The sequence below is a fragment of the Dermacentor variabilis genome, chromosome 2 (genome assembly GCF_050947875.1).
Source record: "Dermacentor variabilis isolate Ectoservices chromosome 2, ASM5094787v1, whole genome shotgun sequence".
Lineage (NCBI taxonomy): Eukaryota > Metazoa > Arthropoda > Arachnida > Ixodida > Ixodidae > Dermacentor > Dermacentor variabilis.
In genome coordinates, this window is record NC_134569.1 from 139,932,701 (window position 1) to 139,952,393 (window position 19,693).

General features: G+C 49.8%; 1 protein-coding gene across 1 annotated transcript in view; it reads left to right on the forward strand.

The window, feature by feature from the left end:
• The first annotated feature begins 6,925 nt into the window (after positions 1 to 6,925).
• The window catches only part of LOC142572783 (monocarboxylate transporter 5-like), a 53,736-nt gene continuing 40,968 nt past the window's right edge, over positions 6,926 to 19,693 (forward strand). Inside the window, exon 1 of the mRNA XM_075682135.1 lies at positions 6,926 to 7,030. The gene's annotated coding sequence lies outside the window, so the exon portion shown is untranslated. The remainder of the gene's footprint in view (positions 7,031 to 19,693) is intronic.

The following is a 19,693-nucleotide window of genomic DNA, read 5'->3' on the forward strand; positions in this document are numbered from 1 at the left end:
CCCTAGCTGTCACTCTCGCAAGTCTTGTATTTGCGCGCGTTCCTTGGCCACTCAAGCTCTCGCCTGCGTTATGGCGGCGCCTAGGTAAAGCCCAATGAAAAGGCACCAATTGTCTCAACACACTCGCTTGCCCGCGAAGTGGTCCTAACTGGAGGAGACGCCAGTAGAGCGGAGGAGTGCGGACGTGCGTCGCATGGGCTCCGCTGTTTTTGATACACCCGGACAGCTAAACCCCATCGGGCCATCAAGCTTTGGTTAGACCAGATACATTTCGGGACCAGGACCACGTGGATACCAGTTTCTAGCCAGTAGGCCTAATTTTTGGAGATTTATTGGGGTTTGAAGCCGCCACGAGGCAGGAGCGGGAGCGCAGACGCTATGCCAGAAACGAGGGCTAGTACGACTACGGCGCCCGCGGGCGCGAGTACCGGCCCCACGGCAGCGACGCAGCTCGGGACCGACCTCTGCCGCACGAGCATGCCGAATTTTCGACCCACTCCGCTTGGAGTGGGTCGAAATATGTCCATAATATAAACCCAAACCCAAAATAAACCCAAAATATGTCCGAATTCCAGGATATGGAGGACGACTGCCTCGACGCCTCCTCCGATTCGAGATCTCGGATAACAGGAAATGCGAGGACGACCCCATGAAGTACGCCAAAGCCGGGCTGCGGGACCACCCGAAAAGTGAGCTAGATTGGGCCCTCTACCAGTCTAAGCGCCAAAAAAGGCCGAAAACGCGGTTTACGGAACGCCGCCATATTGAAAAGCGGAGGGCCCCAGGCAGGGGAGAACAACAGCAAGATGGCGCCGGCGGCTGACGCAATGACAGGCAACGGAGCTGGCTGCGCTGCGGCAGATGGCGTTACATCAATCGCGCCAGCTGCGGGCCCGCTTAAAGACGGCGGGGGAGGTGTAGCGCGGCAGCCTCGGTAAAGGGCACCGCCGCTCCCCAAGGGCGACGCGAAGACCATCATTAGACCGAAGAATTGGCTCTCAGTATGGACGCTGAGGGGATACAGAGTAGCGCAAACTATCGTAACGGCCTGCAACAACGGATGCAAGGACGAGAACTTTATTGTTAGACATCGACCGGGCTCTAACATTATCAGCGCAAGCACCCCCAAGGAGGAAGTTCCGAGAGTGATCAGGGCAATTACCAGCCTAGACCTCGAGAGACGCTCCTTCGAAGCAAACGCCCACGTGCCGGTACCCGAAGTAGTCAAGCGTGCCGTAGTTCTCGGAGTAGATGGCAGAACGGCGGAAGAAATGCTAAAGGCGGGGCACAGACTGCGCACCAGGATGCTGGGAAGATTGGAAACGGCCGTCAAAACGTTCGACGGCCCCTTCATTCCCAAACAAGTGATCTACCATGGGGTGAGCTCAAATGCCACCCGTACCGACCGACGAGATAAGTATGTCACATCTGCTGCCAGCAAGGCCACAGATCCGACGTATGTCCGACGCCGGATGCCAAGACATGCAGACAGTGTGGGGCACAGGGTCCGCCGGAAGGACATCAATGCCAGCCAAAGTGCCTGAACTGCGGAGGCGGCCACGCCACCGGGTCCTGAGACTGCCAGGAGCGCCCTAAACAACCCAGGGAGCTGCGCGGCCCGACCTACGGCAACAACGTCGGCGGACGGGAGAGCCTTCAACGCGTTCGAGACGCCGGCGGGAAGCAGAAGCACCGACCGAGGTGGTTCAGCTCGGAGAGCGAGCGGAGCCGGTCCCGGAGCCGTTCCGGGAGCCTTAACCAGGGGCCGCGGGACCTTTCGGGGGACCATCCACGGAGCCGTTCAGGGCCCTACCCGCCGCTACCGCCTCCGGCCATCACGGTCGGGCAGCAGCAGCATCATAAGAAGCAAGAGCCTACCCGCAAGAGCAGCGGCACCAAGATGAGCTGGGGAGCAGGCGCTCCCAAATCACTGCTTCCGCACTCGGGTAACGATAACAATAATAACCAAAAGGACAGCGCTAGCAAACGCGAAAAGCAATTCGAAGAAGACAATAGGGCACTCAGGCAGCAGTTAGAGACTAGCCGTAAAATGATAGAGGAGCAAAATAAGTAAATCGAAGAGCTTGATAGTTTGGCACGGAACAAAGGGTCGGTCAGCCCTTCTAAGCCACCGCAACCTCAAAGCCAACCAACAACAACAACAGGGGAACAAGAGGACAAAGGGACCTTGCCAAGTTCATGGCGGAAATTAGACAAAAATTCCAATTGGTGGAGCAGCGCATGGAGATGCTGAACACAGAAATCCGCAACCAGCGCAAACAGAAATACACGGAAGGCGTCAAGGACAAGTTTAATGCCTAATATTATAGGACACCAACACTGAAGGCTAAATATGGTCAGCACAAGCAAAGGCAGCAGAAAAACCGAAGAATTAGAAATGTGGCAATGGAATCGCAGAGGGTATAGAAGAAAGCAAGGACTACTGCAACAGTACATCAACACACAGCTAATACCGCCAGACGTCATCGCACTACAAGAGACGAATGCCACACCCACACTCCAGGGCTACACGTGTTACGAAAGTTTGGAAGAAAGAAAAACGGCAATCTTGGTTAGCAAGACCCTTATAGTCATAGCACACGACAAGATCGCCGACACGGATGTAGAAGACGTGATCACCAAAATCATTCCGAAAAAGAAAAGAAAAGGAGGCAGCACCTTCATCGTGAATGTGTATATAGCTCTGCGATGCAGAAGAAAGCAAAATTTCTAGAGCTTTTCTACGGAGTAAACAAGCTAGCCAAGGGAAACGCGCTAGAAATAGTGGGAGACTTCAATGCCAAGGACCACAGCTGGGGTTACAAGGCATCGGATAACAAGGGCAAGGACATCAAAGAGGCAGCGGAAAGCATGACCTGCAGCCTCATTACGGACGCAGACACGCCAATTAGGATAGGCAACAGCACCAGCACCGTCACCTGCCCCGACCTCACGTACGTGAAGAGAGGGAGACAAGCAGTATGGGAAAATCTGTCTGAAAACAGGGGCAGCGACTATTATATTATCAAGACGCAAATTACATCGGACAACATAAAGCGTCGGATAGGGACAACAAGAATAACGGATTGGAACGCCTTCACACAGGCGGGCGACGGATCCTCGAAAGAGGGAATCCAGTCAATTGAAGAATGTGGGAACATGCTCAAGGAAAGGCAGCGCAGGCATACCAAGGAGATTGAACGAACAGAGCAAACACCAGAGGTTGACTCCAGACAGCTCAAGCTATGGGAAGCAAGAAGGGGGCTAACCAAAAGGTGGAAGAAGCAAAAATACCATAGGAAGCTCAAATTGATGATCGCGGAAATTACGAAGAAGACAGAGGAGTACGCCGCACAACTGGCGAGGTCGAACTGACAACAGTTTAGTAGCTCGCTTAGCGGAACTTAAGCATCGCTAAGACGTGGCGCATACTCAAAGCCCTCCTCGATCCCACCAAAACAAAATCCTAAAACAACAAAGCCATATACAGACTGGTCCACCAGTTCCAAATGCCAGACTCAAAGCTCCTCGAAAAAGTAAGAGTCAAGAAACAGCCACCCAGCAGCCTACACGCAGCACTACAAAGGGCAAGAAAACGCAAACCTGGATAGACCAATCACCCGGGAGGAAGTCTATGCAGCAATCAGGAACACAACCAGGAATACAGCGGCGGGCGCGGACAAAATAAACAACGCGCTCATCCGTAAAACTCAGCGACGACATAATCGCGGAACTAACCGAATACCTCAACAAGCTTTGGGAAGAAGAAACGGTCCCGGAAGATTGGAAGCACGCGGAGATAGTTATCATCCCGAAGCCGGGCAAAAAGCTGCAAGTCGACACTCATTTCGTGCTTAGGCAAACTATACGAGAGACTGGTGACAATGCGGCTGCAAAATTATATGGAAAAAGAAGAGCTGTACCGCCACAGCATATTCGGCTTCAGGAGCAAGCTATTGACGCAAGATGTGCCTCTCAAGATCAAGGACGAAGTACTCAGCAATATCCCGCACAACGGGGAACACATCATAATGGCATTGGATATCAAAGGAGCCTTCGACAACGTCAGCCATGAAGCCATCCTTACAGGAATGGAGAACCTGAACTGTGGAAAGAAGATTCACGGCTACGTTAAGGCCTTCCTCTCGGACCGAACTGCAACCATAGGCCTGGCAGAGATCCGGTCCGGAAAGTTTCCCACACCAAACAAGGGAATTCCGCAAGGATCGGTGATCTCCCCATTATTTTTAACATCGCAATGATTGGGTTAGCAACGCAACTAGAGAACAACGATGGCATACAACAAGCTATGTACGCCGACGACATCATTGTGTGGGTCAAAGAAGGCTCGCTCAGCGAAAAAGAAGGAAAATTGCAAGAAGCGGCCACCTGCGTGGAAAGCTACGTCAGGGCAAGAGGCCTCGCCTGCTCAACAGAAAAATCGAAACTCCTAAGAGTCTTGACAGGCAAGCAGAACCGCACAGTTCCCGCCAGTGAAGACATCAGGCGCAACGTCTACCTCGAAGGACTACCTATACCGGAAAGAATCCTCATTAGGATACTAGGAATGTGGATTCAGTCCAATCACCGCTGCTCCCACACCCTAAACCTGCTAAAAACAGCTACAATCCTAGTAGCCCGCATGGTAAGCAGAGTCTCAAGTAAAAGACACGGCATGCGGGAGGGAGACACACTGAAACTGGTCAAAGCTTAGTGGTCAGCAGAGCAGCGTACAGTTTCCCGTACTACACTGCATGAAGAGGGAGCTGCAGCAAGCAGACACAATATTGAGAAAAGCATACAAGATAGCGCTCCATCTACCCCAAACAGCCTCGACAGAGAAGCTGCCCACGTCGGGACTGTATAACACCTTTGAAGAGCTGAGAGAAGCCCAGCTAATCTCTCAGCTAAAGAGGCTAAAGCGGACCTCAACGGGCAGAGAGCTACTCAGAGGATGCGGCTACGAAGGCGCAACTCAGGAAATCTAAAGAACGGGACCGATACCGGACGACCACGGCAGTACACTGAAGGTAGCACTTATTCCTAAAAACATGGACCCAAATCTGCACAAGGAATGCAGGGAAGCCAGGGCCAAATACACACAATAAACATTAGCAATCAAGAAAGTCATGGCATACACGGACGCCGCCGTATATACCAAAACACAAGGACAAACCAAGAACAGAGCTACAGCAACGGGGATCAACTCGAGTAACGAAGAAATCACCAGCGCGTCAATTGAGGACAGCACGGTAGTCGAGGCCGAGGAGGCAGCCGTAGCTTTAGCGGCAGCGGAGGGCTACCAAGCCAACAGGTCCCTAACAATATTAACCGACTCCCAAGCAGCATGCCCGCAACAAAAACAAACAGCTACAGCACGTCACAGTATGGGTACCAGGACATACTGGGGTTCAAGGGAGCCAAGAGGCGGATAGGATAGCTCGAGAGTACACTACTCGCTCGACCTCGAAGAACCCAACCCGATCACCCTGAGCTACTCAAAAACCATAAATTGCCATAGGGTGTGAGAATGAAATACCCACCGCCATGTAAAGAACTAAGCAGACAAGAAGCAGTAGGGTGGCGACAACTGAAGACAGGGGCCTTCACCAATTTAAACACACTTGGCAATGCTTACCCTACACAGTGAGGCGACACATGCCCGTAGTGCGGACATAAGCCAACCCTCTTCCACGAAGAGAGAAGAGAGATCAGCTATGCAGAGTAGAAAACCCCAGTGCGGAACAGTGGGAGGGGATGCTCTCCAGCGACAACCTGGACATCCAGCGTGGATTGCTCCGGCGAGCTCACTGGACAGCAGTCCTCAGCGGAGCCCTAGACTAGGGGAAACGACCATGTCTGAAGAAGACGGACGACGCCATCAGAAGATGGAAGAAGCCGTCCGAAGACCGCGAAAACTACATCAATTAGAGCACAATAAATGTTTTCCCGCCTCCGCCTCCTAACTCGAAGGACGCTTAGCAGCGTTCAATTGTACATTGAGCTACCACAAGATGTCAAGTTGGCCCACATCCAAATTTCAAGTTGGCCCAACCACAAATTTAAGTGTGTCCACACCTAAATTTCACGTTGGCCCACAACCGAATTTCAGTTGGCTCACCTTTAATTTCCACATTGACTCACCCCCAAATTTAAGTTGACCCACCTCTAAATTGCAGTTGGCCTATCACTTGACCTATCGCTCATTGACCCGCAAAGTTGTGAAGGCAATTTTGCCTTTCTTGAAAGAGACTTGTCCACATGAATGCCTTTGACTTGCTCAGGGCGTCCGTGCGTGTGCGCGAGTTCACCGCTACTTCCTTCCCCTTACTCTTTCTATCTCTTTTTCGATTCGCTCTTTCCCGTCCGTCCCATGCGTATTCTAAGAAGCCCTATGTATCTCAATAGGTATTGTCATTTTATTTTATTTTTTTTTTTGCTTTAAATAGTTCCTTATCACTTAAGAGCTAGCAATCACCTACATTTACACTTATAAAGATTAAAGTATGACCTTTGCCAATTAATTATTTTTGTGCAGATGCAAATGATTACACTTCAGTCGTGATGGGGCAGGGGAGCTCACCAAGGAATGCTTACGCATTGAAGATATTATCAGTCATTGCACCAACGTTTCTGCAACGCAAGCAAAAGCTATTAGGCAAGAGGAAGTAACTCATGTTTCGCCTTGAAGAGTAAAAACTTTCACGAGTTATCTTTTTTGTGTAGTAGCCGTGTAATATCGGTGCCACTGTTGCTACGTCACTGCCAAGCTTTGCTTCATTTTTTGCATTACTACGCTGCTTGAACATTGAAGCCGCAGCTGGAGGCCGCTATTCTCTCTCGAAAAAAATAAAGTGTAAGCAAAAAGAACATTTATCGCAGTACAGCTGCTGGAATAAAACTGCGCCACTAGGTGATGCACGTGGCTACAAGAGGGACGTGCATGTACATGTGCGCAATGTTTTCAACAACGACTGCTTCATGAATTATTAGGCTCACCATCCCATTTCGTGTACTTTACCATTTGAAGGTAAGCACTACCTTTAAATCAATTTATTACCCGGTTAACACAACTACCATCTAACACAACTACACAACTAACACAACTACCCCAGATAAGAAAGCAAGGAAGGTCTTTATGTCAAAGGAGGTTTCACACTGAATATGCAACTAGCGTTTGTGCTCGCGACAATGAAGAGGGAATTGCACTGTGTTGTAGGAATACGTACACAAAGTTTTCCCAGTAATCACGGCACCGTCTCTGTCTGTTTACTTGGTTAGAAGTGATGAAGTCTTTTTGGTGCCAGAAACCCGAAATGCGCGATTATGAAGAAAGCTGGCAAACACTTGTTACAGAACAATGACGTACCGGTTATTCGAAGTGTATGTAACTCAGTAGAACAAACCAAAAAAATAAAGTTAATAAGTTTGTTAAAACGTGCGCCGGCCCTTGACGCTTAAACAAGGAAGGCATATCTACTGAACAGAACGCCCTGTCAGTACACTGATTGAAAAAAGTAAACAAAAATTCCGGAGAAGCTCCCAAAGCTGTATCTTCTATGAACTGCTTACCTGCTTATTTACTTAGTAGTGAGCCTCCCGCTTAACGCAAAATGAGCTGAAAGCGTTTCAGAAGCGGCGCATAGTGACCGCAGGCTCTGCTCATTGTAGTAATGATCAGGAGCTGGTGTACTTCAAAACATGTTTTGACGAAGTGTATTCTTGGCAGAACACTTTTTTCTGTGCTCTGTAAATGTTTGGTAAAATCTTCGGCTTTCGAGGTGCCTCACCTCCCCGTCTTGCGGCCATGGACGCGGGGCATGCCAGAGGCCCACCTGACCAGAAGTCATCACGGCCGTCCACCGCAAGGAAGCGAGTTGGCTCCCCCAGTGACACCGGAGACACCGAGCTGTACTCTGTGTCGGAAGGCGACTCATCCTACGAGAGCTTCATACCCATCTGGAGTAAGAGGGCGAAGAGAAAGATAGTCAACACAGCGCCGTCAACACCTGCGAGTGCAACGACTATGAAGTCCCGGCCTTCCCGTTGACCACACGTCCATCATCTTTATGCGGAAAGAACCCTCAAGCAACCATACGATTACTGAACAGCCAAGCCCTATCCATTTTTCTGGAATGTGCGGTGCTGGATCAAATTAAAGACATCAGAATAAATCCACGCAAGAACATACTCGCCATAGACGTGTACAACGCGAGTGCGCTTGGAAAAATTCAAGAAATCCCGAAGCTAGGCGGAATCAAAATGCGCCCCTTTATCCCGATCGACAATACAGCCATAGCCGGTGTAATTTACGACAGTGACATTGCCATTCCCAATGATGACCTGCCTCGCGTCATCAAGCTGGCAAACGAGGGAGCGATCAGTACGCAAGTGCGCCGTTTTAGGAATGCGCGCTGCGTAAAAGTAATTTTCAAGGGGGATTTTACACCAGCCCATGTAAAGCTCGGACATTACCGACATCGGGTTCAACCATTCATCCAGAAGCCGCTTCAATGCCATCAATGTTTCAGGCTAGGACACGTCAAGGGCATGTGTACCAACTCGCTACTGTGTCCCCGTTGCGCTGAACCTCATGCAGAAGTGACCTGCGGTGCCAGAGTTCTGAAGTGCGCCAACAGTAGCGGCCCTCACGTGGCCTCGTCGAAAGACTGTCCCCGCATACAGGAGTGCGCGGTTCTCAAGCAAATGGCCATAGACAATTCGGCCCACAGGGAGGCAGCAGAAGTAGTCCGGTGTCGGTGTCGACTTCGGCACCATCGTATGTCTTCAAAGAAGGCGCATGCGCGAAGGGAGAATGCTCACTCCACTGCGGCACCACTTAGTCGCGCCGCGAAAGGGCCCACCACTTCCAGAGAGAAAGCAGATAAGACTCTTTCTTTAGAAGAATGGCCCACGCTACCGAGCCGCTCTTTTGCTAAGGAACCTCAGAAGGTTGTGGCCGCACCGGAGCCTTCTCCGGCCATGGATGATTCACTTAAACAGATCGTTTAAGTGAATTAAGATTTAAGCGAATAAGAATTAAGATTTAAGCCACCTACGATAACACCGTGCAGGCGATGTAGGTATACCTAATAAATAAATAAATAATAGAAAAAATCCTTACACATTACAACTTCATACAAGAAAGCTAAATACAACTAAGAAAATAATTAGAAGCAAGACTACTGACTTGTCATTGTACCACACTATGCAACACATAAAAAAGTAACTATTAGGTATGTGAACCTCCGATGTATACTCACCCGTATTTACATTGAGAATATTCTCGTCTATAGAGTTAAACAACTCAAAATGCGTAAGGTGATAGTAATTTAGAAGCGAAAGTAGAGTGTAAGATAGGCATTCTTTTCCGGAGTTTAAACGCACTGTATCCTCTTCCCAATTTCGTCTGGACGCCTGGCATAACTAAATTCATACTTCTAAATATCCACAGGTGTGCAAATTTGTTACGTTGTTACGAGTTTCAAACTAGAATTTTTGCCTAATGCGTAATTCTATATCCAATGTACTATATCATTTATGGAACAGCAGAAAAACGGTTTAGCAGATGCAGCAAATGGCGCATAGAAAATATCATTAGTACATATTTTTTGTACCAACTACAGTTGCTTACCTTCGTCGTACCCCACCCTAAATTTCAGTAACTTAGGCCAGAGCTAAAAAGCGAGTTCAAGAGCGAGCTTGGCTCCTATGCGAAGCAAGTAACCGAGGCGGCCAATTACACCTTTCGCTTGAGCTAATGTCTGCAGGACGTGGCGTACATGGCGATTCCAGCTCATATTCGGAGATAATAATGTGCCCAGGCAAAAAAGGGGGGATGGTATCCTTAGAGATGGCTTTAATATTTTTGGCGAATATCTCAACTTCCACTTGATAGAATTAAAAATGTGCAGAGCTGTATAAACGTTTTGCTTCTTCCAAAGAAAATTCGACCAAGAAGAATTGAGAAGTATGTCATTTATAAAAGCTTAAATCAAACAAATGTCTTAGTTTAGTGAAGGAACATTTAAGAATAACGATTGCCTCTAGAGCGACAAAAGTGCTCTCACGTCTTTCTTGCGACATGAGGTTTTCACTGAAATAAAGGACATAAAATTTCGCAGGCACATTCCTCAAATAATTTTTTTTAAATTTTACATTCTGACTAGGCATTTTTTAGATCAAGATGGTGGCAAATAAAAACATTTTCTCTGGAAAGGTATGCTTTAGTTTAGTCTCTGCAGTGACCAATGTGCAATTATTGACTGAATTTACAAAGAAAAACGTGTATTCATTGCAGAAAAAAGTCACTGTTTTGTCTGAATAGGGTAGCATTGATTGCGACAGCAAATTAGTAGACAGCTATAAGAAGAAATGATAGTAATTTTATCGGCCGCGCAAACATGGAAACATTCGCTTACTAAGTGAATTAAGAAGCATGGTGTCAGCGAGCACAAGCAAACGTGAACACATCACACTCGATGAGCGTGGACACTCGCTGTGCGAACTCTGGTGCGAGCAATCGCGGCAGCAGTAGCGAGCGAAGTGCCCTTCGTGTGGTCTACAGCTTCAACGCAAGAGCGATGCAAGCGGCGCAAACAAAGATATCAGCGATCTGCAGATCCCTTTCAAGATACGGCGCGCCCAACCGCGCGCGGCCGTGCAAAGTTCACGCTCGTTGGTGCGGTCGAAGGCGCCTTCCCTCCCTTCCGCGCTGCCTACCCGATTTTCCTCCAATATGGCGCGCGAGATTGAGCCGCGATCGGCAGTTCCCCTCGCGCCCAGTCACGAAATGCGCAGTTGCTGCCAGAGCACAACGCCACCGTTGCCTCCCTCCCATCTGGCCACGGCCTTTATAGCGACGACGCATTGCTCTCCGCTTCTTCGCGCGCGTCAGATTGAGGCGCGATCGTCGGCTTCCGTCTCGTGCTTTCACTCGCACGTACAGCATACGACGCGCGGCTTCGGTGTCATCGCCCTTGCACTTTACAGGTGTGGTGAAGAGTGTGGTGAAGAGAAAGACGAAGAAGGCTCTCTTGTGTCGGCTGTGCGCATGATCAGCGTTCATCTACTGCCAGTGCTACTAGACTGTGCCTAGTGCCTCGTAATAAATCATCTTATTACATTTGGTGGAAGGTGCTGCACTCCCCGACCTCACCCTGGAACTTCGCAGCCGCACTTTAACATCTGCTCCAGCCGCTACTATGAACGCCGCTCCCACCAATCCGCTTGGCGCATCTGCCGCTCCTGTCATGTGCGGCGCCGTGCAACGGCAGCGGGACCCTCCTGTTTTTAGCGGCTCAGGTGAGACTGACGTAGAAGATTGGCTCTCGACCTACGAGCGCGTCAGTGAACACAACAAGTGGGATGACCCGACGAAGCTCCGTAGCGTCATCTTCTATCTTGCTGACGTTGCGAACCTCTGGTTCCACAATCACGAACGGGAGCTGCAAACCTGGTCCGCTTTCAAAACTGCATTCGCGGAAGTCTTCGGTCGCCCAGCCTTGCGAAAACTCCGTGCTGAACAACGCCTCCGCCAGCGCACTCAACAGCCCGGCGAGACTTATACTAGTTACATAGAGGATGTCGTTGATATTTGCGCCCGCGTCGATTCCACAATGACTGAAAAAGACAAGGTGAAGCACATCCTCAAGGGCATCGAGGACGACGCATTTCAAATGCTCCTGGCGCGGAACCCTACTTCTGTCGCAGCTGTCGTCACTCTTTGCCAGAGCTTCGATGAGCTGCGTCGTCAGAGGGTCCTTGCGCGCAGCGCTCTCGCTCCTGGCGACTCTCTCTCGGGCCTGACACTTCGCTCCAACACCACGCCAGCAGCATCGCTCTCTGTTGAGATAAAGGATTTCATTCGGGAGGAGGTGGCGCGCCAATTGTCTATGCTGCCTCTCAACGATGGACCTCCCCTGCCTGACACATCTCTGGCTGCTCCCATTAGGCGGGCCATTCGCGAGGAACTTGCTGGGTCTTTACCTTTCGCCCAACCCTACCCTCCCGTGGCTGCACCTCTGACTTATGCCGAAGTCGCCGCGCGACCTGCGCCGCCGACGTTCTCGTTTCCGGCGCCAATGCGACTTCCTGCTGCACCTCCTCCCGCGTCGCCTCCCGTTCCATCTCGACGCCCAGTTCAGACCTCTTGGCGCACACGCGACAACCGACCCATATGCTTCGCTTGCGGTGTCGCCGGCCACGTTGCGCGCTTCTGCCATCGTCGTATGCCAGCTGCTAACGCTCCTGTCGCACCACCTGGATATGCCTATTCCCACGATACCGCCGGGCATGCGATGCTTCCCGACCACGAGTTTTCGCCGCCTCCTCGACGCCCTGTCGGCACCCATCGTTCGCCATCGCCACGTCGTCGCTCACTTTCCCCCTTACGTCGCCGCCAGTCATCTAGCGAGGGAAACTAGTTGCTGCAGTTCCGCAGGCACGAACTGCAAGCTTCGCGACTTCTACAAGGCCTGCACAGTCGCCACGCAATTTATTGGACGTTTTGGTCGAAGGAACCGCCGCAATTGCGCTTATTGATACTGGGGCTGCAGTTTCTGTTATCGACGAAAAGCTTTGTCGCAGCCTCCATAAGGTCACAACGCCGTTGTCTGGTATGCTTCTACGCACCGCGACTGCGCAGCATATAGCCCCGGTCGCTCAATGTACTGCAAGGGTGGTCATCGAAGGCATTGTCTACGTTGTTGAATTTCTCGTGTTGTCATCATGTTCACATGACATTATACTCGGCTGGGACTTCTTGTCTCACCATCGTGCCATCATCGACTGCGCCCGGGCCGAAGTAGCGCTTTTCCCGCTTGCCGATGCCCCGCTGCCTGACCCTTCTGAACAAAAAGCCTCCAAGCTCACTATTGTGTCCGATACGGACATACCACCCGACATGTGTGTGCTTGTGCCCGTCTCTTGCTCTACCGCGCCAGACGCTACAGTACTTTTTACACCGTCGCCAATTTTTCTACGTCGCAAGGGCCTACCTCTCCCATTTGCCGTCCTCACCACTGTGTCTGGATTATCCTCAATGCTTGTGTGTAACCCGTTTCACTACCATGTGTCGTTACTGCGCGGCGAATCACTCGGTCGTGTTCAGCCCCTTGACCCGCTTCACATTCTCGATGTTTCCGACGACACTGCCTGTTATGAACTCGACGCCCTCACTTCTCCTGTGCCGTGCACATCATCATCATCATTGTCGTCGTCGTCGTCAAACGTTCTTGAATCTGTCGTAGACGCCGATCTGCCGCCTCCATATCGCCAGCAAGTCTTCGCGCTTCTTCAGAATTTTCGCTCGTCGTTTGACTGTGACCAACCATCTCTGGGGCGTACGGCAACCGTCACTCACAGCGTACACACTGGTTCCCATCCTCCGTTACGCCAGCGACCATACCGCGTGTCGGCAGCCGAGCGGAAGATCATTAACGAGCAGGTCGACGACATGCTGCACCGTGGCGTCATTCGCCCTTCCCACAGTCCTTGGGCGTCTCCTGTAGTATTAGTACGCAAGAAGGACGGGTCAATACGCTTCTGTGTGGATTACCGTCGACTCAATAAGATCACTCGTAAAGATGTCTATCCGCTGCCTCGGATAGATGACGCCCTCGACTCCTTGCAAGGCGCAGAGTACTTCTCATCTTTGGATCTTCGCTCCGGCTATTGGCAAGTGCCGATGGCAGATGATGACTGTGAGAAGACAGCTTTCATCACGCCCGATGGCTTGTACGAATTTACCGTAATGCCATTCGGGCTATGCAACGCGCCCGCTACTTTCGAGCGTATGATGGACACCATCCTTCGCAACTACAAGTGGAAAACATGTCTGTGCTACCTTGATGATATCGTGGTGTTTTCGCCAGATTTCCCGACGCACCTCGTTCGCTTGCGTGAGATACTGACCTGCCTCACCTCTGCTGGCCTCCAACTTAACATCAAAAAGTGCCGTTTTGCTGCTCGCAAGTTAACAATATTGGGTCACGTTGTATCGAAGGACGGCGTGCTTCCTGACCCAGCCAAGCTTCGCGCGGTCGCAGAGTTTCCGACGCCCACTACTCTTAAGGCGCTCCGCAGCTTTATAGGGCTCTGCTCTTACTTTCGGCGTTTTGTGCGCAATTTCGCGACTATCATCGCACCACTGACCAATTTGCTTACCGCTACCAACGGCATCTCCGCGTGGTCAACTTCCTGTGACGAAGCCTTCCAGCAACTACGTCGCCTACTTACTTCGCCACCGATTCTTCGACACTACGATCCCACAGCGCCTACAGAGGTACATACGGACGCCAGCGGTATCGGACTTGGTGCAGTCCTCGCACAACGGAAAGACGGCTATGACGAGTACGTCGTCGCGTATGCGAGCCGAACTTTAAAGAAGGCAGAAGCCAACTACTCAGTAACCGAAAAGGAGTGCTTGGCCATTATTTGGGCGCTCGTCAAATTTCGTCCATACCTATATGGTCGCCCTTTTGACATTGTCACCGACCACCATTCACTTTGCTGGCTGTCCTCGTTGAAGGATCCGTCAGGTCGCCTAGGGCGATGGGCACTCCGCTTACAAGAATATGATATCCGCGTTGTCTACCGATCGGGCAGAAAGCACTCTGACGCCGATGCGCTTTCCCGATCGCCGCTACCTTGTGATGTGGCTTCAGTGTCTCCGCTCTTCGCATCCATGTCAGCCTTCAACGTCGCTGATATGCCGGACGAGCAGCGTAAGGATCCCCTGCTTTCAACTATGCTGAATTTCCTCCACGACCCATCCGCCACATCCTCTTCTCGAACACTTCGTCGCCAAGCCGCTCACTTTACTGTCCGCGACAACGTTCTTTACCGCAGAAATTATTTGCCTGATGGTCGCAAATGGCTCCTGGTGATACCACGACACATGCGTTCTGACATATGCGCTTATTTTCATGCTGCTCCTCATAATGGTCACGCCGGTGTTTTGAAAACGTATACTCGGCTAAGGCAGCGTTTCTACTGGCACGGCATGTATCACTTCGTGCGCCAGTACGTACGCGCTTGCACGGCGTGCCAACGGCGTAAAATTCCACCTCGCCCTCCTGGTGAGCTACAGCCGCTACCCTGCCCGGCTCGGCCCTTCGATCGCGTCGGCATAGACCTATACGGGCCACTTCCCAGCAGTTCCGCGGGTAACCGATGGATAATTGTAGGTGTCGACCACTTGACGCGCTACGCCGAGACTGCCGCACTCCCGGCAGCCTCTGCGCGCGAAGTTGCGTTCTTCATTTTGCGGAACTTCGTTCTTCGACATGGCGCACCACGCGAACTGCTCAGCGACAGGGGACGTGTCTTCTTGTCCGAAGTCATCCAAGCCCTTCTCGCTGCATGCAGCATCGTTCACCGCAAGTCTACAGCCTACCATCCGCAAACGAATGGCTTGACAGAGAGGTTCAACCGCACACTCGGTGACATGTTGACTATGTACGTCGCCTCGGATCACAGTAACTGGGACACTGTTTTGCCGTTCGTCACGTATGCCTATAATACGGCCACACAAGCTACCACTGGCTTTTCGCCTTTTTTTCTGCTGTATGGACGAGAGCCCTCGTGTACTTTGGACACAATGCTCCCATACCGACCCGATGCTTCCGAATGCACGCCTGTGTCTGAAGCCGCCAAATACGCCGAGGACTGTAGGCAGCTCGCGCGAACCCTTACGACCGCTGCTCAAGGTCGTCAAAAGCTGCGGCGTGACAGTGACGCGCTTACACCAGTTTTCCCGACTGGTTCTCTTGTTTGGTTGTGGGTCCCGCCTCACAGCCCTGGCCTTTCGACCACACTCCTTGCACGCTATGATGGCCCCTACCGCGTCATAGACCGTCCCTCCGCTGTCACCTATGTTGTAGAACCTGTGACACCTTCACCCGACCATAGGCATCGCGGGCGTGACACGGTTCATGTCAACCGACTTAAGCCGTACTATGACCCCCTCATCCTACCTCCGCCGTAAGTCGCCAGGATGGCTCCTCTTCTCTCCCGGGGGCCATTGTGGTGAAGAGTGTGGTGAAGAGAAAGACGAAGAAGGCTCTCTTGTGTCGGCTGTGCGCATGATCAGCGTTCATCTACTGCCAGTGCTACTAGACTGTGCCTAGTGCCTCGTAATAAATCATCTTATTACACAGGGAACATAACGGCGACGGCCTCGGCAAAAATGGGGCCTGTTCCTTATACAAGACAAAATAGCGTGTTTTAGAAATCTTGTTTTAAACTTTAACTTTTCTGCCATCCTAGTATGCACCTGGGGTGCAGTATGAAGCCCCATCTGCATCACATTTCTTTCGAGAGCCTTTCCTGGCACTTGCTTTGCCTTCCTCCATTGTTTGCATTACTATTGCAGTACTTTATTTATGGTGAAAATTGGAACATAAACAATCTTTTTAGAAGCCACACCCACTTCCACGAGCGGGAAGGCATCAGAGGTGTTATTTTTGAATCACTTGTCATGCAACTACAAGCGGGCCACTTGTCAGAGATGTTCTTCATAAGATGAAGTATTTATTGGTCCTACTTTAAAAAAAGAAAAGGTATTTTGGGTACCACTGCCTCTTCAGTAAACTAGATAGCGGGGTCATTCGCTGCAGTTTGCTGCTTTAATCTGGGATCAAGGTCAAATAAACCTAACGCACACACTGGAAATGGTTCAGAATAACTCTACTCGTTTCATTCTTTTTAACTATAGTAGAACCGCGAGTATCACTCTTAATCTGGTTCCATATAAGCTCCAGTTAAAAGTGTGATCCACATATCTTTATCTGGATACGAACTATTAATAAGTGGAACGAGACATTTAACTGGATCTTATGTGGAACGTTCGTTCTGTTTTCTTTATGTTTATCGTTCTTATATGGAACTACGTAAAGGGGAGGAGACGACGTTGTATGGTCCAGTTATCGTTCCACTTAGGTTCCAGTAAAATATTTAGACGGTGCGTTTGTATATTTTTTGCTTGTGTTTTGTTCCAGACAACTCCTGCGCTGCAGAGAAGTGTGCAGTGTATCGTGCATTAAATGCAACATTGCACCACATATACATTTGGCGCTCTTTTGGCGAAGATGCCCTTTACACATACACATAAGGCGTATAAGATTGCAGAAAGTTAAGCTGTATCTGTGAAGCTATCTTAGAGCAGTTGGCATTTATAAACTGCTAAGGAGAATTTTAGTTTCATGATTTTACATAAAACAAAATCCCTGTTCAACAACGCCGTAAAAAGATTAAACGAGGCAAGCAAAAAATGTCTTAGCGAAAAGCAGAACTTGCAGGAACCTCTTGTCAGGTTGTCTGCGGCGCTCAAACGGCCTTTGTGTACCTGGTCTTGCTTTCACTAATTTCAGACGCGCAGTACGCCAAAGCGTTGGTGTCTTTGCCCTCTCTTGTGCGTGTCTCAGTTTGCGCTTAATTTCTATGACGAAGGTTCGACAACTAGGTCTCTCCATTGTACTTAAGTGCGTCTAAAATCATCAATAATTTGAATTCGAGAAGGTCTGGCGTCTTTCGGTGCCCACTATGCTGTTTGAACGAAGCCCACAACTGCCTGGGCTCAAGAATTTCTGGTGGACAGCGCACTTTTCTGGACACCTCGGTTACGAAATAATTGAGGAGGCTATCACTTGTTGTGCGTTTGACTAACAAGTAGCACCATAGAAACGAAGGCTTTGGTTCAACTTTGAGCAATTTGCTCGCTGTGGTCAAGTACGTACACAGTTTTCAACGCCTAAGCAATGTGTCAATGACCACAGCTTTCAGTTATAATGGGCCCTTGGGTCATGTTACGGCATACCACGCACGCTTATACGCATGCAAGTGTGGTTGCATTTTTCTGCTCGTATGCCTCTTTGATTTCCACAAGTAAACAAATATATCAGTTTGCAGGGAACGGTCGACTCTATACGATTCAGAAGTGGGGAACGAAACTAAACTTCGCGAACTTAAAGTACTTCACAGTATCTGCACTAAAATCTGTGTATTATTGCTGATATCATATTATTTTTCTAAATTATGCACTACAATAAAGGCAGTCTAAAGATCGATTTCTTCATGGTAACTGTAGCTCACTGAATGACCCTTCCGTCTCCTGCTGCCCCCTTGTTTATTATTTTCCTGCAGAGCTGGCACTTAGGAGGAAAAGAACTGTTTTGAAACGGGCCGCTGCATTATTTTCTAATAAACTGTGCCACACTTTCCCCTGGCTATATGCGAGTAATTTTGTCATGTGTATATCATAGAGATATATCATATATCTTATTTTGGGGGGGTGGTAATCACTAGGCTTGCTGTGGTCAAGGAAACGCAGCAAATGAAGCAGCGTACATTTTGTGCGTAATGTTGCAAACAGCAACGCTGAAAAGCTGTCTTCAAAAATTACGTACAGTGATTGCGCGCGCGCACGGCCAGCAGCGCGAAACAAATTTAGTAATAACGTGCTAAGCGGTTACACACACACACACACACACACACACACACACACACACACACACACACACACACACACACATATATATATATATATATATATATATATATATATATATATATATGTGTGAGTGTGTGTGTGTAATCGCAATTATACGTATCAAAGTATTAATATCTACACACTCCGCCCTGAGGGCGCGCGGCGCGTTGTCATATCTAGGGTGCCTCGATGCCAGCGCCGCCGTTCTGGGTGGTGCCATTCTTTGACCACCCCCACGTCGCCTCTTTCTCGCTGCGACGCCATATTGAATCACGGCGGGCGGTCAGAGTAGTCGCAGTTGATTGGTGCTAACAGCTGAGCTTGCGTTGTTCGAGGCACTCGCTGGTGGTTCAACTTCTTTAACTATGTTCGACTGTATGACTGACAAGCTTGTCAAGTCCACTGAGCCATCATGACGGGCTGTTGCGTGCCAATGTGCTCCGGGTCAACACGTAAAGGCCTGCGTTGTTTTCGCTTCCCCCGGGACTCGGAGCGAAGAAAGAAATTGGAAGCTCAAGTAAAGCGGGATCGGTGGAACGCAACTGACAGCTCATATATCTGCGAGGTGAGTTGCAAAACAGTTAAGGCTTATTGATCCGTATTTTGCAATTAAACCAAACTCGTGTGCGCCGCTGTTGCATAGGCAGCGTATAGGTACGCGCATACGTACGGGTGCGAGCGTGTTTTTCGTTTTGAACTCAGCTTTTCTACGCGAGTAGTGCCCTGATTATAGAGTCGGACGAGGGTGATTTTGATTCGCGGAATATTTAACACTAGCAAAAAATCGTAACGTCGCACACCTGTTTTATATTTTCACAGAAAGCACTGGCGTCTCCTTTGCAAAGTTCGCGTCGCTATTGTTTAGACAGCAGAGTTACTTTTACGTTAAGCGAAAATAGACGAACCAAAAGTTAAGTGCTCGTTATTTGCTACTGAAGGCACACACTGCTTCATCTGAAGAGTGCGGCTGTTGTGCTGGTGCCACTCGAAGCCCTGCGGTTTTCTTTGAGATCTCAATAGATAATTGCGGCTCTCATGTCAAAGTGCATACAGGATTTTTTTTATTGGTATATAATTGCGTCGGTGCTATTCGAAAGCGACGTGAAGTAATTTTCAAGTGGTACACAATCATGACTGCACGGCACCCTGTTGTTGCTCTGAGCTTATCAAATGAAAGCAGATATGAAGAGGCTATTGCAACGC